The sequence below is a fragment of the Pomacea canaliculata genome, linkage group LG8, assembly GCF_003073045.1.
Source record: "Pomacea canaliculata isolate SZHN2017 linkage group LG8, ASM307304v1, whole genome shotgun sequence".
Lineage (NCBI taxonomy): Eukaryota > Metazoa > Mollusca > Gastropoda > Architaenioglossa > Ampullariidae > Pomacea > Pomacea canaliculata.
Window position 1 is genome coordinate 17,008,223 of NC_037597.1, and position 26,651 is coordinate 17,034,873.

The 26,651-nt window shown below is 42.6% G+C and overlaps 1 long non-coding RNA gene across 1 annotated transcript; it reads right to left on the reverse strand.

The window, feature by feature from the left end:
- Positions 1 to 4,276: 4,276 nt before the first annotated feature.
- On the reverse strand, positions 4,277 to 25,010 carry LOC112571023. The gene is made up of 3 exons (XR_003100738.1): positions 23,246 to 25,010; positions 6,431 to 6,486; positions 4,277 to 4,354 (listed from the first exon to the last, which is right to left on the reverse strand). It is a non-coding gene; the product is annotated as an uncharacterized LOC112571023 (long non-coding RNA).
- Between the last annotated feature and the right edge of the window lie 1,641 nt (positions 25,011 to 26,651).

Below are 26,651 nucleotides of genomic sequence, written 5' to 3' on the forward strand. Positions count from 1 at the left end.
GCAATGAAATGCTGTCAATACTCACCGAGAAGTACGTTTGAAAGCAGAAATCTGCTCAATAAAACCCGGTACTTTGCATATATATATTTACGCTAAGTACTGCATTCTTTTATGACTTTGTTATCCATAGTTAAATCCCATTTTTCTCTCTCTCTTTCTCTCTCTCTCAAATTATTTATAGTGTCGGTGGGAGTATAAATCCTATCATTAATCCATGCCTTCTCCACTGACAATCACACAGACACGTATTGCTGAAGTTGTTTACGAGACATTTAATAATGAATGTAAGCCACAAAGCGATAACAGCTTGGCAGCTTCTGTACACGGCGAGACATGTTAGGGATGGACTGAGTCGTCATTCACCATTCCTCCGGCCTTCCTCCCTTCCCTTTCCTTTCCTCCCCTCCCCAGATTGCCCGCGTCTACTCCACAAAATGTGTGGGTGCTTTTTGTTTTGGAAAAGATGTACAAATAGTCAGCCATGCCACTAGTACCGATCCGCATTATTGTGGCTTAAATACCCAAACTCATCAAAAATCTCTTTCTTCAGCATGAGTCACGCTTTCTTTAGTGATGTGAGGGTTACAAAACAGCAAAATCTTCAAATGAACGACACTGTAACATGTAACCAGGCCAAGGAATTTTTCAGCTTATTCCATCCACAGCAAAATAACCATTGTCCCGGAGTTCCGGATGCAATACAGCAACATGTACACGCGAAGATACAAATGTACATAAAATACCTTGAGGGTTGTGACTGTGCAGCACATGGCTTTCTGTAAGTTTGCCAATGCCAGGTCTTGGATGAACAACTGAAGAGAACAGCAGACAAAGTGGAGACTGCAAATAGAATAAAGGCTGAGACAAGGCTCAGAGTAAAGGAATAGCAAAAAGCTTATTCGGGTGAAACAATCCCAGTATAAAAATGTCAACATGTAGGCGTACACAGCGCCGAGTACAGCAGCATATTATCTTGGAACAATTACATTAAACTGCACATTATACTGTAGTTAACTTACAAGGGGCACATGTTCAAAACAAATACTAGTTTTAAAGACAAACTCATCAAATATTCGGTATGGGAATGACGGAGTCAGAGGCCTGGTGGTCATGAACATTCTGGATTGTTTTAAAAGTATCAGAAGCTGTGTATGTTGTCTGCTATCCCTGATGTCTGGGAGGATTTGAACATCAGATATAAACTTGTGTATTTAAATGGAAAAGATATTTGTACATTTTGAGAAAAATACGTGATTTTTGTAAATTTGAATGAAACAAGAACAGTGAAATTAAACTCAACGTACACTCTATATAACGAACGAATTATTTGGATAATTACTCGTCGAAATCTTAAAATACCCATCACGTGATATAAACGATACAACACAAGAAATTAAGAATTGTTGGAAAGATTCATAAAACATCTCAAAATAAAATTTAAAGAGAGAACAAAAATTCATGTAAACCAAACAGTAATTTGGGTAAATTTGAATAGTTTGGGGGGACCCTGGGCGCCCTGAGGGATCTTTTCCAAGACACTTGGGTTTGTTCAAAATCTCTTATTGTCCGGGTGGAGACTGATACAAAACAGAGTGAGTCCATTCTCATACTAGGGCACCGTCGGAACTGACTGATATTGAAGATATTTTATGATTTTAAGGGGCTCACTATTCGACCATTTACCGATTCTGTACCTTAGTCTATTCAGTGACTGCTTTTAGTCGATTCCACCATCAGCTTAGAAAATACGGGGCAACCGATGTGTACTTACATGAAGGTGGCACATACAAGTCATGATTAAGACGCCCAAGATCTTTAAAACATGAAGGTCAGAACTTCGAAGGAAAGCACACACACACTAGATAGATAGAAGTAGAAGTTGGAGATAAATATACTCTTTCGGTGTTTGAAGGGTAGAATAAACAAGCAAAAAGCGAATAAAGGGGAGAACATTAACTTTTCGTGGTCGAACATGTAAAATGATAGAGGTCATGAACTCGAGTCATAGAGTAGACTCATGGACTCGTGTATCTATCCTCTCTTACCATTGGTACAATAATCTCGTGCGGTGATCGAATTATGATGTTGCCGATGTTATTTATTATTATTATTAAAGATTTCAGTTCAACTCCAGTGTGATCTGTACATGTCGATCTTCGTTCTTTCAGTGTGTGCGTGTTTTGTTTTTTTTTAATGATGCCAATCTCAGTCTTGTGATGATGAACTTGCAGCAATTTCTGTCATATGTAGCCGAGTCGACTTTTGGGTTTGGTCGCATCGACATACGTTATCAAACCGTAAATCGTTAAATTTTCAAATCAACCGGCCCTCCCCCTCCCACCCTAACCGTCACCATCCTTCTAGAATGAATTGTGATACGGTTCATATATCATCTATCAGTCATTCAGGGACCATTGTGACTCCATCCTGAAACGTCCATTTTAGCAGACCCAAGGTAATAACCGACAGGTGCATTGTCCTCTGGTTTACAGGGACTTTGAACTCCCCCTCCCATTCTTCGCTGTTGTCAGTTCTCTGAAGAATTACGTCCATTAAATTATATCACTAAGCATGTTATTTTTTCTAAAACGCCTCGGTAATCTCTAGCCTGATGCTGAAAATGAAATTATAACATCATTTGATGAGAGCAATAATAATGTTTTATCTAAAAGCAATAATCAACTAGAGACTGATAGAATACGTTGAAGTCTAATAAGTACCCTTAAGTTTGGGGATATTTTCTCCTGACTAAAAATATTTTTTGGTGGATTAAGAATTATTTTTTAATTACAAATTATGAACAGCTTTCTGTAGGTTGGTTTTTGTTTAAGCAATGCGGACAAAAATGCTGTTTCGTGAAACGACCACACTATACATAGTAAGAAAGCAAGAAATTATAACTTTCATTGAGAGAGAGTCAATGAATACTGTAATGAAAATGACTCAAAAAATATATGTACAACGAGTAATGTGAGTCGCAGTTTGCATAACAAATACTTGGATTATTGCTAGTACAGAAATCACTATGTTACACTTTCATCAACAGTTGGCAACACAGAAGGAACTTGGACGGAAGGTGACTGCTCGCAGACAGCAGTTTCAAAACTAGCTTTCATCAGCAGTTGTGGACATTGAATGCTGCAAATGAAGGCAGGACAACTTCGTGGGATTGTCTGTTTTTATGATTAGATACAAGTTCGCCAGAACTTACAGCGCAATAAAAAAAAATTTGTATTCGAAAGTTTCTTCGTAAGAGGATTCTCTGCGACCTGCAACCGAGGTCAACAAGGGAAACTGGTTGAAAGCGATTCATGTTGGGAGCACAGTGCACGGCACTGTAAAGCCCTTGTGTACATTGTAAATCAGGGAGTGATTTGAGAAAAAGCGAAAATCAATGTGGTGGTCAAAATCAAACAGTAACATCAACCAGATAAAAACATTTCATGGTGTGAGAATCGCTTCCCATGCGAGCTGGCAGCGATCAATCCATCCTTTTTTTTTTTTTTTTTTGTTGTTTTTTTTTTGTTCTCCTCCCATCTGTAGAATCCCGCGTAACAGCACGCGCGCTTGCACGGGTACCTAGACATTACAGTCCCAGTCCTAGTGACTCGCGATTTGTTTGCCATCCGAAAAATATTTACCCCACCCGCGCATGTTCTTCGGTTGATATACTCAAACATTTTCCTGCCTTGTAGTCGTTTAGAAAGAGTTAAAGACTTGCCCCCCGTTTGCCTAAGCTTCACCGGGTGGTCTATGAGGAAGGCTATGGAGCACATTGCTAGGGGTACATTCGAAGAGTACTTTGTCACGTGACTATCAGCTAAGAAGACTGGATACAACAATCATGATGATGTTGACAAAAAATTTGGACGGTACAGGATCAATAAGCATGCAAATCCTCAGCCTCCTTCTTCGGCTCTTTATTTCTGTCACCACTCATGCGTCATCACTGGTGATGTCCCTTCTGTGTCCAGGGCTTGGCCGTGTCTTTCTGACGCTCATAGTCTGAATTCACAGTTCACGTGCACAGTTCATTAGCACAGTTCATTGGCACAGTTCACGTGCACAGTTCATTAGCACAGTTCATTGGCACAGTTCACGCACGCGTACAGTCCTCGTTCAATGACGATGCACGCGCTCACGAGCTGGACGTGGCGATGTTGGCGCGAGTTCTGACGTTCCCAGACACAGGCGGCGAGGGCGCGACCTTTCCCTTGGCACGGCCATCGCGACCTTTGTCCTTGTTGCACACGTTGCCGCAGCACAGACACCACACCACGCACACTAACAGTAGAATGCCGAAGAAGAACCCAAAGCCAGCGGCCAACCCTTTCATCATATCTCTCTCTTCTTGCTGAAAACAAAACAAAAGATTGAAAGGAAAGTTCGAAAGCCTTTTTAATTTTTTTTTCAAGCGATAGCTAGATGTAGGTATGGCTTATAATTATTGTATTGTGTCCGATATAGGTTATAGAGATGTATAAATATATAAATGTGGATATAATATATACAGTAATTTAGACAAATCGGAATCTTTTACATTCGTCTCTTTTAGGATTTATCCAACGTATCGTCGAAACTTCAAAAAAAAAATCTCTACATTGTGGCAGTAATGACTGGTTGTTTCTGGCTGAGTGTTTGTATAATGTTTTTAATCTTAATATTAATTATGCAACTGTCTTTGCAGATACATGTATGTGTGAAGAAAAACATTTTCTAGAAAACAGACGATAGACGCACGCAGATGACTGGACAAGCAAAGACGCAGCATGGGACCAGATCAGGAAACTCCGATGAGTGGCTGAGAGCTGCTCACACTGTGCGACTTTGGCTGACAAGTAACACCGTGTGACTGTGGCTTTACTTCTAACAGCTCGTGCACCTGCGGAGGGTTCGGTAAGAGAGAGGGAGTTGGTGTGGAGTCGAGAGGTGGAGGACATACAAGAACTGGTCCCATAAAGCTGGCAGCACGAGCGATACGCGCTTGCAATGAAAATTACCACCGAACCGACTGTCGACACCCTGGGTGATCATGGCAACTGCTGAAACGGTGATCTTGCCTGCAAACAGGAAGCACAGCGTCCCGACAATCACCGGGCGCGCAAGATGGCCGGAGCTGATGTGAATAACGAATTGTATCTCTTTGCCAGAGGCTGGCGCTCGGCTAGCGTTTGATGGACAAATGACAGCAATTGTCCAGCAATTTCCACTGCCGGTGAAAACAGACCTGGCAAAGGTAGGGCCTGCTGTTGGTACAATTAGAGCCTGGACCTGCTGCAACTGAAAGAATGTATACAACACGACCGGAAGTGGGGAACAATAGAGGAAAATATGGGCGAGGGAGGAGAAGAGAAGCCATGTCTTCAGATGGCAGAGCAAAAAGGCAATCAAGCTCGGAAAACAATTCATAGTGCGCACTTCTCATGGATACAGATTGTCATACACAGTTGTTGTTTGTAAAGTGGGAAGGTGATGTATTCACAGATGTGAGCTCCATTGCGCAACTTTGGTAGAAATATCACAAATGGAAGATACGCTTTAAATAACTGTAACTACGTTTCTTAATTAAACTACTACAAGGATCCATTTTTTCCTAATGGCTGAGTGAAGCTCAGTGCAAGACGCTACGGCCATGACATCAACCTTCAGGTCTTTGTCATCTTCAATCAAAGATGTCTCAAAAGGTGTCCAAAGATGTCAAGAAACAAAATAATGTAATGAACTATATCAAGTTCAAGCTGCACGTGACATGACGACAATGCCGTTTATTCAAAAATTATAAAAAAAATGTCAAACGTTGGGGCAATGTGTCGAGCTGTGAGATTAACAATCATACATCGAGTATAAATGATTTTTTATTTATGTGAATAGCATGGTCACATCGTATTAAAAATTGTCAGAGACATTTAAGCAAATCCAGCCCCTCCCACGCGCCGAGCCCTGACCATGCATTTAGACAACAAAATGAGAAGATGGTATGTAAACAGTAAACAGTTTAGTTTGTCTGCATTCTCCAAAGTGTTCTTCTGTTATGTCTATGAAGTTTTAGGAGGTAGAACTTCCAATTTTTTTGAGTATTGATTTGATTAATTTATTAAATGGGATAATGGTGGCTTCATGTTTCAAACCCACATTACTTCATGGCTCCTACACTTTTTAAAACAGATTTTCCAGTCATTTACCAGTACTCTTGACGAATATTGGAAATTACCTTTTACATTCTGCGTTCATCGATGGCATGAAGAGTGGCCACAGTGAACCACTCTTGGTTATTTATAGATTACTCTTCGGTTCCTTACTACTGATCTTTCTGCTCACATACTTACCTTCTGAGATAAAATACTCTTTGGTATAAATCCATACTTCTCTATGAGGTTTATTCCTTTAGTAAAAAAAAAAAAGCACCGATTGTTTTTGGCAATATTCTTACCTGGGATGCTTTGCTGTCTTGTGGCGACACATCCGCCGTTGTCTGAGCTACGACCTCTGAAACCATGATCGTACGAGTGGGTTAATAGAAATATAAACATGAAAGTATTTTATGTAGAGTTGTGTTTGTGGTGGTTATTACACAGCCATGTACTGTGGATGTGGTAAACATACAGCAGGGACTGGATGAGAAGATGTTAACACTATAATAAACAAAGAGGAAAAGGGTTTGTACATGTTTATAAACAAGAGACGGTTATCACAGAACATGGGTGTGTTATATGCAGTGTTATTGTAACGGGGAACTATTCTTTATGGTGTAACTACACAGTGTAATTGTCAATGTGTGTTAATAGTCTGTAGCTAATTGTTACATGCCCCACGTGATCGCAACATTTCATATCTAGGCGAAGGTTCGATTGAGTGGGTGCCAGCAGGTATGGTGGCCAAACCCACAGGTGAGGTGACTGAGTGCAAAGCAGAGTGGAGGGCTGAGAGAATTGTTTTCCCTTTTATATTTGATTTGTCCAGTCTCCTTTTTTCTGGAGTTGTTGTTTGCTTTCTTGTTTTGTTGCAGCCGAGTTTTGTTGCAGATCGACTCCTTTTATTCTTATTGCTTTGCTGCTGTTTGTTCCTGAGTACCACCACCATCTGTGATGTTTTCCTGGAAAGAAAGTTTTGCCGAGAAGTAACGAGGTTCATATATGGACAAAGGTTTCTTTCTCGGCGCTGTGCTGCATGCTGGGATCGCCACTGTGAACAGCTCGGTGCCACATCACGTTACGATGAAAGGGGCGATCGGTGGTGTAGTGGCTGATAATTATGTCAGATGCATTTAGCTGACTGATAGGAATTAGCAAGGTTGTTATCAGCATGCTCTGCGCCTAGTTCCAGGTCCCTGGATGCTGCTGCTGCTGCTGCTGCTGATGATGATAGTAAAAACGACCTAGGGGTGAGACAATTCTAACTTTGTATCTTCAGAAAAATCTCCGCTTTGCTGGGGATAAAGCCGGGTAGCTGACGAGTTGAACTCGGAGATCAAAGGCAAGCACGGGGAGGTAGCGCACCTGACGTGCCGCAGGCCAGTATCCATGTCCTGTCTGTGCACCCCACCTACCTTCCCGTCTACATTCAGATAATTGCACTCAACACGCCATTTATCAAAGTTTGAATTATCAGATAGAACAACTCGTAGCCTGTAGCAATAGACAGTCCGGGACACACAGAACTCCATCCACCCCAACCCACCCCAACCCACCCCTACACACACTCGATGTGTTACCGTTTTTTTGGTTATTGTCTAGACTCCCATTCACTCAACAACTATATACTGTTTGAGTGCAAATTGTTATCAGCCCAAGGCCTTTCATGTCAACAGTTTCCCGAAAATGTCGATGCTACGCAGCAAAAACGAAAGAAGAGAGGAAGACATCAAGATTGACGAGCACAAGATGAAAGTAACAGCGACAGGTAGATAGATGGAGGTGTATGACAGACTCACACAAGTCTAACATTTTTTTTTTTTTTTTTTTGTGCTGAGTTTGAGTCACTGTTTAGACCGAGCACCATTGTGTTTTAACTTGAAAGAGACCGCAATCCATCAGCTCTCAACCAACAAACACAAATTGTTTGTGTATCATGGAATTTACAAACATTCCTTGTCTGCAAAAATCCTGTTTCAAATACAGTATAAGGTTATTAATTAACAAAAACACTTATTTGTCATTGTAACCAAGGAACTGTTCTGCTTCACCACTCACATCGACCTTGTAATCACAATAAAACAAATCAATTTTGAGAATAATTAAACTTTGCACGTGTGTGAGTGTACGCAAGTCGCCCGCCATAAACCTTCTGTACTTCTCGCAGTTCAAACAACAGACATCAAACATTAAACAAACACGTGTGAGGAAGGAATAGTTTGATGACTCCTCTTTAAAATGTGCAACCTCATCTCTCCGGGTGGAAATATTGATCAGTCATCGTAACACTGTTCCACGTCAGCGCCATCTTGGTAGCGGTCTGACTACTCGGTCCACACAAGCCACGTGACAATAGTTTCTCTCGCAGACATAGAGAACAAAACTCTGGTTGTACTTCGAGACCTTTGTTAGAAAACCCTTTGACCGTAGCTAACAAACAAACTGAATCCTGTCTGGGGTGAAAAAAAGAGTTCTTTTTTTGTGCAAGAGACTACTTGAAGTCTGTGTACACCCGCGTGTCCTAGTGATGACAAGGGTCAGTAGGACTGGCATCGACCATCACGTGACTAGAGTCCACTCAACAAGACAAGCCATTGAAAACTCGCAAGTTGGCTCGAATAGATGCAAAAGATGTGAGACAACGGCATGCGAAGACAATCCAGGACCGATCGTGAAAACAATGAACAGACAATCGAGTCGGGGCTGTGTTTGAGGGTACCTTGAGGTAAACTGTAATCCGGGCCTGGGAAAATGCCAAGCTGCTCCACGAAAAATTTGAAAAAAAAATTCTTAATTATTATTGTATGAATCAACCCTTTGGCGACAAGTGGTCGGGAAATTTTTTTGCTAATAATTAGAAGTAAATAGACAACGGACAACTGTTTGCTAATTGATTAATCGTTGAGGGTATGCTTGAAGGAGAGAACGAGGAATTGAAGAAACCGGACTTTGAACATTTTGAAAACACCTTCGTATGGACGAACAACGAGAGCAGGCCTTCCACACACACACACACACACACACACACACACACACGAATCTGCTTAATTATATCTTCACGTGCAGAGAGACCCTTGGCTGATCATCAAATATTCACCCACGAAGCACAGAATCGATGGTCCTCAGCCCGAAGACTGAGAAGTACAAGAAGCGAGTCCAGCAGGCCCCCAGGCCCCTATGTCCACACAATCTGTGTACTGGGTCAAGAGGTCGTCGAACCCAGACTCTGAGACCAGAACTTGTTTTCTCTCTGTCCAGACAATGGTTCTCTTTAACTAACCATCAAACGATTTTTATTTATATATGATGATAATGTTACATCGCGTACCAGACTCCGAGAAGCCACATCCTCAACATCAGATGGCCCGAGAAGATCTCCAATACAGACCTGTGGGAGAGGACCAACCAAAAACCTGCCAGCCAAGACATCAAGAAGCGGAAGTGGGGGTAGATTGGTCACACCTTGCGAAACCTGGTCAACAATTTAACAAGACAAACTTTGGGTTGGAACCCACATTGGAGGCGCAGGGTTGGGAGACCCAGACAGACATGGAGGAGATTGGTCCACAGCCACGGCTGTGTGAGAAAAGTTGTGAGAAATATATAGTTGCTTAGTTTGTGTACTGGATTCTACTAACAAATAAATGTCGGCTAATACATAGTCTGTACTCTGATACTTGTTGATATGTAGGCAAGGTTCTCCGACTACATATCACAGTCAGATGATGGTTGACACGATACAGAAACCGAATACTTGCATAGTTGGGTTAACGCCTTTGTTTCCGACTTTTAAAGCTGCTTAAGTTTTCAATTAGTGTGTTAGATATCCTGTAGGTGTTTCCCTTTCCCTTCAGTTGTCCGAATCGTTCATCCAGGATATATTTTCAAAAAATTTCGATCGCCTGAAAGTCAATCCACGTCCCACTCCAATTCCCATGTTTATTAGAGGAAAAAAAACCGATGTAGCAAGTGGAGAGAATAGCGAGTACAAACAGGAAGTGACGTGTGAGAACTAATGACCGACAAGAGGCTGTATGACGTCACATCCTGCCATGCCTGCTGGCTAAGCCGCCCCTGTTTTCTCTGACGCAGCTGGTGAATTGGATTTCTTGGAGTCCTCGTGTTACGGAGTCTATCCCCGCCTGTACCAGGTTCAGTTCATCGATCAGGATTAGGCCCACAGTCATTGCGAATTCTTCGTGGCATGAAATTAAAGCAAAACTCTATAGAAACGACGCCACCATTGTATTGACCAAGCGCGAATCCTCGTCCATTTTTATGGCTGTTCGCGCAGGAGCCTGGGTAATGTTTCGCAAGCAGACGCGAACGTGCTGGACGGCCTGCGCCTCATTAAGCCGCCTCCAAGAGGGCTGGCAGGACATTAAACCAGCGCCGTGAAGACCGTGATGCCATTAGGCTGGTCACGTGAAGATCAGGAGAACAATACTCTGTCCGAACAGGAGTGCTTCTCCCCCTTTGCCGTAAAAGCCACGTTGGTGACCAAGCGAAATGTTGTGTCACTCTTGTGTCTTGATGGCTGCCATGTGCCAAGATCACGACTGAGATAGGGTATTCTTTGGAAGGGGCAACGAGAATGTAGAAAATGTATATCAAAATTAAATAATATTTACATGAATAGTTTTATCTCTTTCTCAATCGCTCATCAGTGATCATCATCATCATCATCATCATCTTCGTGTTGGTATCACACTGTCCTTTATCACGATGACATTACTGTCACGGGTACATCCATGTCCTGATCTTTGTAGTGTATTGTGATGAGGCATGTATGAAAGGGAAGTAACGTAGTAGCACACGGTATCGTAGAAGGGAGACAATGATATAGTGTACACGATGTTGGAAGAAATGTCTAGAATGTGTGCCGAATATGTCATCTCTACAATGTAGGAACGTTGGTCAGACTGTTGGGCGTTGACCGTTGATCGAGGGTGACGTATGCGTGTAGCCGCTGTTCCCTAATCTCGTTTAATCGAAGTATCATTTAATAATTTATTTTGAAGCATTAAAGAGTGAAATATATTGATGCAGTTAATGGAATAATAATGTTGATTTGCTTTAATGTGATACGTGGTCGAACGCCAGTAAATTATTTTTTTGCAAGTGTAGCGAAGAGTTCGCACATTAAGTTTTAAACGATAACGGGTCAAACTGTAATTAAGAGTAACGTACAAGTTAAATCTTCCTTCACCCTGCAGGTGTGTTTGATGTGTATAGGTTGCTACTACCTGACCTTCACCAGTGTGTTCAAGCTTTGGAGTAGACAATCGAAGTAATCGTCTCTACGAAGTTCCAGACCTGCATGGTCTTCTGCTATGGCAACTGTTCGTTCTCACTGCCCAACCTACGGCCCGCAGCCCCACATCCAGCCAACTTATTTTAACCAAACACAACATAATTTAATTTTTAAAATCGTCATGATTCTGGCAAACCCTCCATGTTTTGTCCCGAGAGGTTTTACATCATGTCCAGTCCGGCCCTCAGGGGAGAAAAGGTTGGCACCATTGGTTTGGTTTATCAGTGAGTGTGAGATAACATCGTGTATTGTTGTGGTAGTATGCTTTAAAGAATTTTGATTTGTGATTTATAGAAAAGTATTCTGGGGTAATAGTTGTTTACATGTTGGAATATTCCATGCTTTGGTGCAAAAAGTGTTAACGATTGATTAGTGAAATTTTAAATTCCCAACGGGGAGATTCATGCATCTTTGAATTCCATACGAGGAGGTTTATCAATTATTTAAAATGCCTCCGGGAAGCTTGATACATTGTGTATATTGTGTTTTGTGTTTTGCACGCACACTCGCGAACACGATAAGAACAGAAAATGAATAGGATATGAACTCTACAAAAGACTTCACTGTTTTTTCAGTTGTGTCAGCAATCGGTCTTTGATTTGTCCTGGAACTTGTCTTGTCGCACACTCCGAGCATCTGGGTCTCACGAGTTAACGGTTCTGGAAACTCCACTTTACTTACATCCGTCTGTATGCACGCACAGCCACGCACGCACGCACGCACACACACACACACAGAATGTCCCGACTCATTTCTTTGTAGTGTGTAAATGCTTCCTGTCACCCTTGTCTTCCCAAGTCTCCTTGGCAACGCCTAGGTATATCGACGAAGCCCCAGCATCTAAACAACTTCCTTCTTTGTTCCAGCAGTTGATAGATTCCTCGTTGTCACGCGAGGAACTTGCTGTGTCGTCTGGCACCGCCAGTCAAACCCACCCCTACTCCACCCCCTGGCCACTTTCTTTTAACGGGGTGGGTCACCTGAAAAAAAGACTCAGTTCCTACCAGTTCCAGTTCGGTCTCGCTTCCCAGTGCAGTCACTGGCGGGTACTTCCGACTACATGTAACGGCTTTGAAGTTCCACAGAGTTCTTTTTACGGATTCTTTTTCAGGTGTGCTGAATGGACTCTGTACAAGTTATTATTGTCCACTTCCGTCCTTCGTTTTTAAAAAAAATACGCAAAAATGTTGAAAATTGACATCTGTATTTTACAGGTATTTTTACCTTTTTAAAGAATATGGCCAGTGGAAAAAAAACATGGCTTAATTAAGTGTTAAATTAATAGAGAACTGCATAAAATCCCAACTACGACTTCAAATCGCAAAACTGCTCTATGTACTCCCTGTTTCCACAACGCACGTGACATCGTCGCATGCTGATTACATTAATGTACTTTTTTCACTCCTAGTTTTAAACAGGTGAGTTTCTCTGCCCTGAAGTTATTTATTTTTTCTAAACAAATTCTAACCGAAGGTATACAAGAAGAAGAAAACCCCCACTGAATAAATAACAGAAGAAACTTTCCCCTGGTCGTGGTAAGAGAGCATTGATTTCATTGTCACCGGCTTTACAGTTCTCGGGTGGATACGAAAGTAACTAGAGCTGTTGCAGAATCATTTTAATGCAGACTGGAAGACAAAGAACATTTCCACTCCACTCAAAAAACAAACACTATCTCAGAAAGAAGGGGTTGGCAATGGGTCATCTACAGGATGGTAGACCGGCTCCAAGCCCAGAAGGGAGGTGGGGTCAGAGGGCAGGTGAACTACTACAGTCGTGCCCTCGCCTGACGATGTGTGCGATGAATAAAACATGAAGACAAAGGCCGGCCGTGCTTTTCTAGAAGACGAGGTTGGCCGCAGGGTGCCCGTCAGTCTGGACAAGCAGACTGAGACAACTTTGTGCAGGCCTGTTGTGTAATCCTCCCGTCTCATCCCCCGTGATCCTCTAGATAAGCTGATGACAGCCTCCTTCCCTTGATAATCACCACTGAGAGTGTTTATTAGTTCTTGTCTTTCTGAATAAATGAGTGTTTCTTTTTTTTTAATCAGAAAACCTATACGGATTCCGTTTTATTTCACACGATTTTTCACCGAAATTTGGTTCGTAAAATGTTTCTAGGCCCTATCACCCTCAACCTCACGAAGACGAAAAAAGTCACGTGAGCACGGAAAACCACAAATATTTGATGGGTATCTCGCGATGTCCATGGCGGCAAAGAGGACGATGGCCGCTCCCCATGTCCCTGCTGCTACACCAAGCAGCGGCGCAGTTCTACGCAGCAAATATTTCACTGGTCACGTGACTTTTTTCGTCTTGACTAGGATGGAGGGATCAGGTTTGCATAGAGTTTCGCTAGCACTGAAGCGATACTGCGCTTCAGGGGATTGGCGTCTGAGTCATGCGTTCGATTCTCTTCTCCGCAGGGATATTTTTTTCTATTTACATGTCCTTAGGACATCCAGGGGATTGTCGTCGTCACTCCTTCTTCCTCCTATCCCCCACCCACCAATGATGTGTCGTCTCCATTCTTTTTCCGAATAAACAAGTAGTTGTTATTTTTGTGCGTGGGGGCCTGTCCTGTGTATGTGTCCTGTCGTCACTATAGTCGGGTCCAGAAGGACAGTTGGTCAACGCCCGCTGTTGTCCGCCAATTCTTCAGATGACAGACATGTCGACCAGCACGTAGTTCTGTCCGACCCGCGCCTGGCAAGGTCGCCATGTTGTGAAAACTTTGGTGAGGGGAATCCCACAGGGAGCCATGTTGCAGGCAAAATGTCGCAGCCACAATGGCGTCCTGACATCTGGCAGTGTAAGCCACCAATTTTGCCGCGAGTGTTTGTCTGTCAGTAAATATTATCTGTGTAAATATTATCTTCTGGGAATATTCCAGCAGTTTGAAAGCCATGTCAAAATTATGTGCAGCCATGTGAATCAGCGTGTCGACATTGGCAAGTGTTACTTCTCTCCTGGCAACTTTCTGGATTAAAAAAAAATAAGACTCAAATACGATTGGTGTGATATCTAAGAGTATATTAACACTAAAGTGAAAATTAATGAGTGGAGAAATGGCATGCTAAGTGATGTAGATAAAGCTGGTTAATAAACGTGTGTGTGTGTGTGAGAGAGAGAAAAAACTCGCCATCTTTGTCTTGGAACTAGTTTCCGCGGACTAGCTTTTATTTTCGTTCACTCGTTGAGTTTTGCGGCAGCAGTCAAGCGTGTCTCAGTCGCTTCTAGAGGCTTCTGTCATGTTCTATATTTAGACAACTTCCTGTTGCAGTGAGCGGCACTTGTGTACCTTCTGCTTTCAAGTCCATTAGAGAACAATGGAGCAGCTAAAGACGATGACCTCCCGCCGGGTAGCCCTGCACCCCGGTATACAACGGTGCTACTGCTGGGCTTGGTCTATGTATAGAGAGGCTGCATCAAACGACTCGAACTATTATTATTATTATTAAAATAATTATTAATAGACGCTTCATGTGATTAGACCCAACTGCGCATGTCTCGTTTGCTGATCACCACTGCACGAGTGAGAAGAATGACTACCCGTCATCAGTCATCTGTCGTCTTCACTTACTCCACCAGCTGCAGCGAAAATTGTTTTAGTCAGCTGTTTTGATTTAAGCCCTTAAAAAAAAAAAAAAGCTGTTACAAAACATTATGTTGTTTAGAACATTCACCTCTGTCACTGTTATCAACATCGTCATTAACAGATAACAGATGGACTCACTCGTCCAGATGGGCAATTATATATCAGAGCAAATAATTTTGAAATGATTAGAAACCAAATAAATTAAATGACAATGTCTGTAACATCATCAGCATGGTCAAAACACGAGAACGTGCTTTACATCCACGCAGCACGAAGTCCACGTTCACAAGTCACGTGGTGCCGACTTCCGGTAACCGAGATAGGAAAGGTTAATTGATTTCTCATTCTCTTGGAGTCTGGCATTAACTGCTGCTTTGGCCGCGGATATCCTAATTTAGCGGCCGCCAAACTGCTCCTTTCAACCTGTCGTGTCCCCCTCCCACAGTTACCGATGAGCTGCGGGAAGTTTTTTGTTCGTGTTCCCCAGTTGCGGGGGGCGGGCGGTAATCGGAGAGTAATATTCCTGTTGCTAGGTCATTATTTCGCGTTTGGCGGTCCGCGGAAACGATGCTACTCCTTCCTCTGGCTTCCACACACCGCCGTGGGCGTCGGGGTCGCAGCAGTCGCACACGTGATCGATGGGGTCAGTGAGAGAGAGAGAGAGCGCCACGCGGCGTCACGCTCTGGTCACGCATGGCGGCCAGCGGGGCAGGAAGAAAGTTCTCGAATAACAGTAGTTTCATGCGGGTGGGACTCTCCTGCCGTCAGTCGCTGGCTGGAAAGGGACTCACCAAGGGATCTGCAGGGACACAGAGGTTGTGCCAATGCTTATTGATGATGATCTGGTAAATAAATAGATGATTTTGAAATCGCATCACTTTGTTCCTCGTTGCCCCTTGTGGTCTATTTGATTGGATAACCGAGCTACGTCCAGTCCCAGCTCTGAACCCTCTAACTTTGTTTACATGTGAAAAATCATAGGTTTAGGTGGTTCTATGTTTGGAATATATACATAGCTTATAATCTCAATTTCATTCGTTAGACAACCCTTTGGTAATCATGCTGGTCGCACCTGACAGGATGTTTTGTCTGGAATTTTTCAGAAGATACAACTACGTACATAACGACGCACGCGCGAAAAACACACACACACAGTAAATTGGACAAGTTAAACCAAGTAAGAGGAACAATCGCATGCAATCTTTAGAGAGGAGGCTGAAGCTAACTGACTTTCTTCAGGGGGAGGGACGGTAACGGATACGTGTGGACATGAAGATTGCATGAGGGCCTGGCCCGCACTTTACGGAGTAACCAGTGCTTCTCAATAAATGAGTGGCTTTCTCAATCGATAAGAGTTCGAGGTATTCCTGAAACCTTTTATCGGCCACTTGAACACATCGCGCAGGCGTGCGTGCGTGCGCGTGTTTGTGTGTGTGTGGTGTGTGTATGTGTGTTTGCGCACGCGCTCGTTCGTGCAACTAGGTTTGATTGATTTGTCCTCCAAGACGTGTATTTACGCTTAAAGCCATTGTTGACAGAATAGACGAACCTTTGAATATATTTGGCCAAGTACATTTTTTTATACAACACGATTACTTAAAAGTTTTGGCGAAACGTTGTGGAAAGTTGATCCATATTTGGTCTTTAGTGAAAGTAGCGAGTGGAACACCTGACACAATTTTCTTGCATTTCATTATCCCTCACCTGTTCACCAGCTTTTAGGACCTACAGCATCTTAGTGATCTTCAAACAGAATTATTTTCCTCTGAAAGCTGGCTTATAAGAAGCATGGATTGTTTTGTTTGTAATTTTTCTTTCGTCTTTCTTCTTACGATCAAGGTTCGTGTCACTTGAAAATCTAGACCTAGTCTTCCGCTTCGATAAACACATTTCGAGACCAGATACTGGACAAATGATTCCGGTTCCGATATGCAATAAAATATCTTCAGATGTATATTGTTTTTTAATATTTCAGTAAGGTCGATATCTACCGGATGTGATTCAATCGCTAGAGTATCAACCACGGAAGGACTGACGCCCCTTTTACAGGTCAGTCGATTGTTTGAAGAAAAATCACATTTACTCAGCGGTTGAACAAGAATATGTGAACTGTAAAGAAATAACCGCTGACCTCAGTGACAGCAACAATGGGAGGGAGGGCTGTCCTGGAGGTAGAGACAGCATCTTGCAGCAGCACGCGCCCCGCCCTCCGGGGGCTGCGGCATTGAGAACACTGGTGCCAACAAAAAAGTAAAAGTGACATCAAACGTGTGCAATCCATCACAGGTGACAGGTACATGAGTCCATGTCACACTCGCAGGTATTGACACGTTTTGGCATCATCCATTACAGCCGATCACAGCTCCAAGATTTTCAACAGAGGAGAATGGCAGTGGTGGAGCGACAACAACAACATCAACATAATAATGGCAAGAGTCAAAGAAGTGAAAGTGCGGCTGCTGCTGCTGTTGTTGATGTTGCCTTTGTTTTGTTTGGTTTTTGTTTTTTTTTTTTGATTTTTGATTTTTTTTTTTTTGGTTTTTGGTTTGTTTTTTTTTTGTTTTGCTTTTTTTGTTTTTGTTTTTTTTTTTGTTTTTGTTTTTGTTTTTTTTTTTTGTTGAAGGAAGAGTCTGATAAGTGCAGATATTAGAAGGTAAGCATCGATTCCATCTAAATCAGGAGAAAGGACACATATAGGTAGAACAAGGATATAACAAAGCCATTCGGATGAACAACAAAAAACAACAACAAAACAAAAAATTTTTTATATTCTTGTTGTTAGATTGAGAGTCTACCTGTAGTTTATACAAGCCTATGGGGATTATACACGATTATTACAAAGATAATGTTATTGGTTGACATTACTGCTCCTACTTACGTTTCACATTAGAGTTTTTATTTTTCACTCTTTCGAGAAAATTGGCATTCGATGACACTTAGAATTCCTTACACAGATTACGGCTGATGTTAGAATAATTAAGGGAAGAAAGGGGGAGAAAGAGAGAGAGATTACTGAACACAACTCATAGACTCCTGTCACGCAAAAGTGATATCAACACTGCTACAGCTCCCACCTCTGTTTACTCGTCTACATCATAATTGTTTACTCTCTTGACCAGTTGTGTTTCCTCGAGAAATGTCCTGTAGATATAAAGCCACATATACAGACATGTGTGTGATTCTCTCTCTCTCAAGAAAAACGTTAAGTCACATTTTAGAACTAAGATACTAACTCACCATTACGTCCTACGTCACGTGGTCATGCCACGTTTGAGTCACGTTACCTTACGTCCTCGCCGATTGTGAATAAGTTTTCATTGGATAATAAATTAAATACTTTGACAGATTGCAGTTAGTGCTAAATCTGATCCCGATCCTTCATTTAAAAAACAAACAAATAAACACAGCAACTAACCCTTCCCCTAAAACAACCGGTGTTTACTCAAGAAGCGAACCCACAAAATCAGTGTTTGTTGAGGGTCCGAGCCTCTTTGAGATTACAACAGATTGTTTTTCTTAACCTTCTTTGATCATTTTTCACTGATTTTCTCGTGAGCAGATTTTTTTTTTCTTTTTGAATGAAATTTTACGTTGAATAATTAACAGGCAGGAAAACGATCGTTTTCGTAGGTGATCTGCACCAAGGTGTGGAGAGATATAATCAAAGCCCTCGATCGATGTGACGTCAGCCTGCTGGCCGCCGCACCGAGGGTCGTTAGAATATTTCTCACATTTCCAGTTAGCGATAAAAGGGGAGTGCGGGGTCAAGCCCGCCAACCATATTGCATAAAATAAACATCAGGTGTGTAACAGTAGGAGTGTGGGTGTGGCGGCAGGTGTGTCAAGCTCTGACACAGGTGTGTGTGTGTGACGTGTGAAAACACGGAGCTGCGGCTGTTGGGTTTCCTCCATCTCTCACCTGCACGCTGACATCACTGTGCGCTTATGGATCAAAATGGCGAGGAGGGGCAACAAAAGTCTGCAACCTCGCAACAGATCGATCACATTCTATATGAACGGTATTGAAGTTCGTTTTTTGTTTTTGTTTTATCGTTATTGTGCCGTTACGTGCTGAAGTCATTCTTAACGGCTTTCTGTTCGAACAGTGGGTGGAAGAGTTGGGAGGGAGCGGGGAGGAAGAAAGAAGTAAGAGAAGGAAATACTGCTCCTACACTTCGGCGAGTCTTGTGTTTTTTTTCTCAAGTACAGAGCTCCGAAGACGATTGAGCTTCCAACAAAAGGACATGGATGCCTGGCATTGATTGTCAGACAGTCTCAGTCTCAACATCACGTGATGTAGCGATGACAAGAAAAGGTTAGTTTACTCTTCCTGGCAGTCAATCCCTCAGGTGACGAGGTTTTCTTTTTCTTCAAAAAGTAGGAATTAGTGTTTTACTCCGAACAAACAATCAAGTCTGTATCACGGCAAACCAGTCAGCCCCTGTAAACAAGTACCACATGCAGGGAAAGAACTGAGAACCACAAGCGAGATTTGAACCTAGGATAGTCAATCATCACTGTATTGGTGACAAATGCGGATCCTAGGAGACGATGATTTTGACAGATATCGTGGTGAAAGGTGATCACATCTCTCGACAACATCGGCGTCCTGATGTAGGTGTAGTAAAAAATAAAGATCTGTTTCAACTTTGTGACATTTTCTTGTCTATTCGACCTTCCGTTAGGACGAAAGGACAACTCAGGCAGAATACTTACTTAGTTTTTAAAGCAAACAGACCGTTAGAAACACGAACGAGGAATGTGCATGGTGTCTTGTATTTGTGGTATATATATATAAAACAGTTACGGAAGCTTCATAATTACACACAAAGAAAACTTCTTCTGCGCCGGAAGATTACATGTTGTCAGCAACATGGAAATATTGTTTAAGGGCTTAACGCACAAAAACTGATTACAGGAAAAATGCACAGTTAATTTCAATATTAACACAGTCGCAAAACAGCTTCGTGGCGATAAGTCATCTTGACGAAATGTAACTTAACTCTGTTTGTCATTTATTCAAGTTTCTCGCCACGCACCAGCCTGAATTTTTGAAATGCAGATTTTTTAAAGTGCTAATGGCCAGATCTTGGACCAGAAAGATTCGAAACCTGGTCTCTCTGCACGTTTTTCATATAATCCTGGCCGAATGGTTCTTGCAAAGCAATAAACACAAAAAAATGTTAGTTCTAAAAAAATAGCGCTGTCGTTACTATATTACTGTTTTATATTACTATTTACTGTAGCAATAATCACTGTAAATTGACTTCTGTAGAGAGAAATTTAATCATATGCGATCTCATGATTAGTTTGTTCTGTCTACAACATACGTTGATTAATAGTCTGCATTTTCCCTTAAACCCCTCGCGAAGCTGATTTATACATCTCGACAAGGCACACATCAGCTTTCAAATGTTTTCATAATTACCTACATACAGGCAATGCTATGAAAGCAGTTAATGACCAGCCATTTCTTGGCTTTTGTTTAATTGGTTCCAAGGCTTCAATTGTTTTGAACTCTTTCTAGTTCTATTTCTACTACTGCTTCTCTTCCACGCGTCCTTTTTATTTTTTTAATTTTATTTCGAATTTGCATCTCTTCCTTCGTGAATTTTGCTAACACCAACAGTGTTCTTCAAACACCAACAAACATACACGTACGTTTTATATCCATTGGCTAAAGCCCCCAAGATTCACATAATTATATGCGTACATGCAGAAAGTTAGGATGGAAATTTCACGGTACAAATGTGCTTGTTGACAGTGGAAACACATAACGAGACGTTGACTGGCACTAATGTGTTGTACTCCATGCACACGGGGCCCATGGGACAGGCTGCATGACATGGGCGTCAGGCGTTGTCCTGTTGGGTTTGTCTTCCGGTCTCAAGAGATCGGCTCCGTCAGTTCCAACCACATGCAAACCAGTTTTTATGGCTGAAGTTCTCGACTCTTGTTAGACTAAATTTCTTGCGGTACACTGCATGAAATATGTTCATGACAGTTTGGACCAGACAGAAGCACCGGTCCGTAAGGGAGCAGACGGTTGTGTGAGTGTGTGTGTGTCTCTCTCTCTCACCACACACACGTGTTAATGGAAAATCAAAACATTTCCACTGTTGTTGCACCTTTGATGGTGCTGCCAGTCGCTATCAAACCAGCTCCAGACACGTCCACATCATGTACAACAATCCTCTTCTCTAGACACCGGCAGACTTTCTCTCGGCATCAAATTCCCTCGTAATTTGCTGGCGCGTGCGAATGACGTGAACGAAGAGATGAAAACTCAGACATCGCCATAGTCTGGGCCATGAAATTAATTATCTGTTCGGTAAATAAAGACATGAAGCGAGACCAATATTATGTTTCTGTGTTATATTCTACTTTGAATTTCCCTCTGTCTCTCTCAATTTGTCCAACTCCCTTGTCTTTCTCGGTTTTTTTTTTTCTTTCCTTCTCTCTCTCTCACATACACACAGAGAAAGAGAAAGACATTTCTAAATAGGGAAAGGTGTGCAGCAGGAGTTATCCTCTCTCTGTTATCACAACGTTTAATTATCCTTTCTCTTTGTCGTTAGACATTCGCGCTTTTGGTCATCACTTGTTAGACAATCCTGCTTCCTACAGGACAATCGGTAATCCGGAGTCAATCACTAGACAATCGGATGCTGTGATCGAAGCAGGAACAAACACAAGCAGCTAAGCGGCTTCTCCATTTCTCACGGAAGAATTTCATCAATACAGGGGAGTAAGCGCGGTAAATGGAACATCCAGTCCAGCCAATGAGCTCTGTTGTAAGTAGGTAAGGGGCGACGACTTCCTAGATGGCGCCAGCACTAGAGAACTAGGCGCTCATTGGTTCAAAACGAACAGACGACAATTTCTCTCATGTGGTGCGTGCATTTGAAGAATTCTGGAAAAAGCTTTCAGTATCTTTGAAGCCTGAGCTGTCAGCTATGCCTAATCCGCCATGCAGTGTCTTTGTGTTTGTTTGTTTGTTTTGTTTTTTGTTGTTTGTTTTTTTTTGTTTTGTTTTGTTTTGTTTATTTCGCGGAATGCGGTGTGCATCGACGTGTATAGGTGGATTTGTCTGTCTGCCGAGACCAACGCTTAGCCTCTTGCGAAGTTTTCCGCTGTTAGTCTCGGCGAGCCTAAACAAAGAATGTGACTAAACCGGAAGCTTTGTAGTCTCATGCCTCGTTTTAGTAGTTAACTGGAAAAAAATCGTCAGCCAGCTGTCCAGTAATACAAGTTCGTGGTGAGTGGGAGTAGTGATAGAAAGGCTAGGCTTTATAAACTTTTCCATTGACGGGAGTTATCGTACTAGTCTAAACTTTTACAGGCATCCTTGTTATCGACATCGACATTATCATCACAGTTATGACAGACACTACGTGTATCATCGATAGCATGGTCCTTAAATACCGCAGTCGTGTAAGCATATAATTAACCATATAATTATCTGTTATCTGCCACCAGCTCCACGCAACCCTCGTGTCGTTATCAAAAGACCATCAACTACTCTTCAAGGTCTGTTGCTGTCATCCCTGTGGTTGTATATCTCTGCGACAGACACGATATTGCTGGACAAACCTTCACTGTTTTGTTGCTATCCTCTCAGCTAATTTGTATTCAGCGGATGGTACTCACAAAAAGACTAGAAAATCATTTGTTATATGTCAACCAGATGTAGCCTGAAGCTGGTTTTTGCAGTTGAAAACTTCTCCGGTTTATTTATTGTAAAACATGTTTCTTGCATCCTAGCACATAGCCTACAAGTTATTCCAGCAAGCTACATGAGATTTGAATTAAATTCATGGAAGATTAGGAAATAGATGAAGAGGTGTGGAGATAAACAGAGGACACACACAGAGAGAGAAACAGAAACAGAGGGAGGAGATAGAAAGAGAAGAAAGAGACAAAGGAAGAAAGACAGAGATAGAGAAAGGAAAAAAACAGACAAGAAAACGGCATGACAGAAAAGACAAGGATGTGTGTGTGTAGATAGTTTTAGTGTGAGCCAGCAACTAAGGCTATAATTATGAAAGCAGTCGGTCCTGTGAACACATGCCACAAGCACAGAGAGGAAAGAGAAAAAAGATAGAGACTGCAGAGTGAAAACTATAACCACCGCAGTATTTTTCTATTCTTACTACTACTACTACTTAATAATAATAATAAAAAGAAATAAATAGAACTCACGTGTTTGGTGGAGGACGGCCATGAGGAACAAGAAGCAGCCGCAGGTGCAAGGATGGGACAGGGAGTCCCACAGCCTACGGACACTGGAACCCGGGTGGAGCGCCATCACACAGCTGGTTGCTTGTCAACAGACTTCAGACACGTCTGCTCCACCAGTCTCCTGACGCAGGAACAGCAGCCGGTGAGGTGATCAGCTGCCTGCGGCGACAGCAACGCTCAACACAACCGCCGCTGCTGTCGATGTGTCGTTGGACGTGAATGTCGTCAGCAGTCCGTCATGGTGGATGGACATGCGAGTCTCGCAGACGACTTCGGTGAGGAGCAAGGGGTGAGTTGTTGCGGGTTGGGATGAAAGCAACGAAGACAGAATCCAGGTATCGGACAGGTAGCCGGACACCACACCTGTGGCGGAATGTCAGGTTTGTGTTCACCGCACGCTTACAGCCAAGACTACCCGCCACCCGTACCTTGCTGTCACTGCTTGCGCGCTGGCGACCAATGCTACACCACAGCAAGCGTCGACTCCGACAGCAGAGAGTTCCCTTCCTCCCTCTCACTCCTCCCTCACCCCTTTTTCTCTGCGCATGCGCACTATGTCTGACCAAGTCATCTGCTGGACGGTGGCTTCCACTGCAGCTGAGTCAGTCCTCTTCCTGGGATCAACTCTTCACCGAGCAGGTCAACGGAGGTGACCGCAGATGTGGGGACAGACCACAAACTGTAGAAGTAACAAGAAAAATCTCCAACTCGACCACAGGTGGCGCCACCTGCACACCAGCATCGTGCTGCTTGGATTACGTGCCGCTAGAAACGTAAATGTTGATTGTTGCGGTCGCTTTGCGAACGGTCAGCCGCAGTGCCCAGGGAGAATGCATGCGATAAAAGGAAAACAAAGAAACAAAACAAAATAAAAATGATAAAAAGGGGGCTTAAATCGTCAGCTCTGGCATGTCGCCCATGGCACTGCTTTAAGATGAGAGGAGAGTGCGGAAGGTCGTTCTCTAGTGATCAAGGAATGTCGCCAAACCTCTTTCGGGCCAAAAGGGAAAATCAATGAGAGAATGTGGCTCCAGCCTTGCTGGACATGTTTCTCCTGTGTTGACCATGCAGCTGCCGCCGGCGGGTCGCTAGGGGGGTGGCGAGGTGGGTGGGAGGTCGGTGGAACGTCCACAATTCGTTGTTGCTGTAGTGGTGGTTGTCGTAGTACTAGTTATAGTTAATGTAGTGGTGGTGGTTGTAGTACTAGTTATAGCTAATTCGTGCCCATGCGAAAACGCCTTTTTAAGAAAAATCACGTGGTCGGGTTTACTGAGCGACACTCACAGACGCACGCGGGTAACGTCTGGCTGTATATATACCGTGTGACAGGGTGGGTACAACATACATATTCCAGCTAAATGTGTATGTATTACAATATGTATAACTGCATGGCTCAGTTGTGACGAATAAACGTAGCAGTTGAGACTGTTATTTCCCTCCCTCTGATGATCAGTCCATCACAACGCTTCTGACTCAATCTAAAAACAAAAAGAAAACCAACAAAATCTCAAAACTTTTGTTTAGATAAAGGAATCCTTTATGCATTCATCGACGTCTTTCTCACCAAAGCATAATATCTTTACAAGTAAGACTGCCCCCTCAATCCCCATGGATGCTAGATGACGGGGTTTTTGTTCCCCTCCCCAGGTAGAAGGAGCAGGTATGAAAGGGTTAATGCCTTCAACAATTCTGCCCAACGAGCTTCACGAGGGCTGAGGCCTGTCTCCCTCTGCTCCCCCACCGTGTGGACATTAGCGTAAAGCTGCTCTGAACTAAACAATTAGTCGCAAAGACCTCGAACACCGGAGGAGACATTGGCAATTGATCTCCCGAGTGGCTTATGATCCTGACCTTATGACCCTTCGTGCTGACGTCGATAGGCGATAGAGTTCTCGCGACCTGAGAACAAATGAACGTCGTCGAGGAAAGAGCTAGTCATCACACTGCGTACCTGTCTTCAGTTTTAGTATTATTAGTTTTAGGTGGGGTAGAGAGCTGTAGATGTCAGGTAGAGCATGTATCATCGCTCTTGCTGAAGTGAAGAGCCAAGAAAAATTATCTTACTCATTTGATGAGTTTTTAAATAAATAAAATTCTGTTTGCGATTTATAAGAATCATAGTTGTTTGACGAAAGCAATAAAAATAAAGTTGTAAAATTCAGTTGTTTTTATGTTTGTGTCATTTCGGCTGTTCATCTTTTTCTCCCTTATTTTTCTCTCTATTTTATGGAGAAATTCAATTGTCGGTTCATAAAGAAAAAATATTGCACTCGCGTTGTCCTTCGAGACCGATGTGGAAAGACAACTGCCATCATTGGACCTGTTACAAGACACTAAATCTGACCTTTAACCTCACACATGGCACTAGATTTGACCTCTTCTGCAATTTATTACAAGGCACTACATCTGATATCTGCAGTTATTATGATGTACTATATGTCCAGTCTGTTGATGTTGTTCTGACTTTGCATCTTCACTGACTATGCAATCTGAGGCATTGTTCTTCAAAAAAAAGTCGAAAAGTAGTGAATAAAGTGATCCTTATATTGCAATAATATGAATGCGCACAATACTCAAATATATCTAATAGTGTTTATTGATATAAATATTTTGTTTTGTATGTCGGTGGATGCCTCATCTTTAAAAATGAAATAAAATGTATCCCATTAAGACTGTCGATATCCGTATATCATTTTCCCCAGTACCAAATCATTTGTGGAGGACGATAAGCCATTGAACCTTGGAGCACTCCATCTTATAGTAGTAACGGTCTTCATACCCTGCATCACTAAACTGTTTTCCTACAAACAGGGGAGGCTACTCTGTCGGTAGTTGCGTTGTTAAAGTACGAGTAGCGTACCTTTGGTCCCTGAAGCCCTCAGCTAACTGCTACTGTACTTGGCTCTTTTCCAGTTGGCAACAAGAAACATTATCTCGGTTGCCCGTAGCTCTTTATTCCAAAACACAAGGAATGTGTGTTCCAGTCAGCGACCCAAGGAGCTACTGTTAAGACCATTGGTCTTCCTCCTTGCCCGCCTGTTCGCTCATGTTTGGGAGACTTCGAGATAAAGAAAAAGGGGGAACTGTAACGGTGCAAACCTGTTTGCAGTCTCGACAAGTAGATAAAATCAGTGTCATCTATAATATCGGCTGAAAGCAAATCCGTCTTTTGTCTCTACGATACATTCGAAAATATACGCACAAATAATCTGCAATAATTAAAAAGGTGCACTTCATAGTTTTTGATATGTTCATTGTGGTGTGAGAGAGAGAGATGGAGGAGTCACGCCAGCAGTTTTTTAAAATACTATTCATATAAAAAATAATACATTACTTACTCATTCTGATGGTGACATGTTCTGTCTCA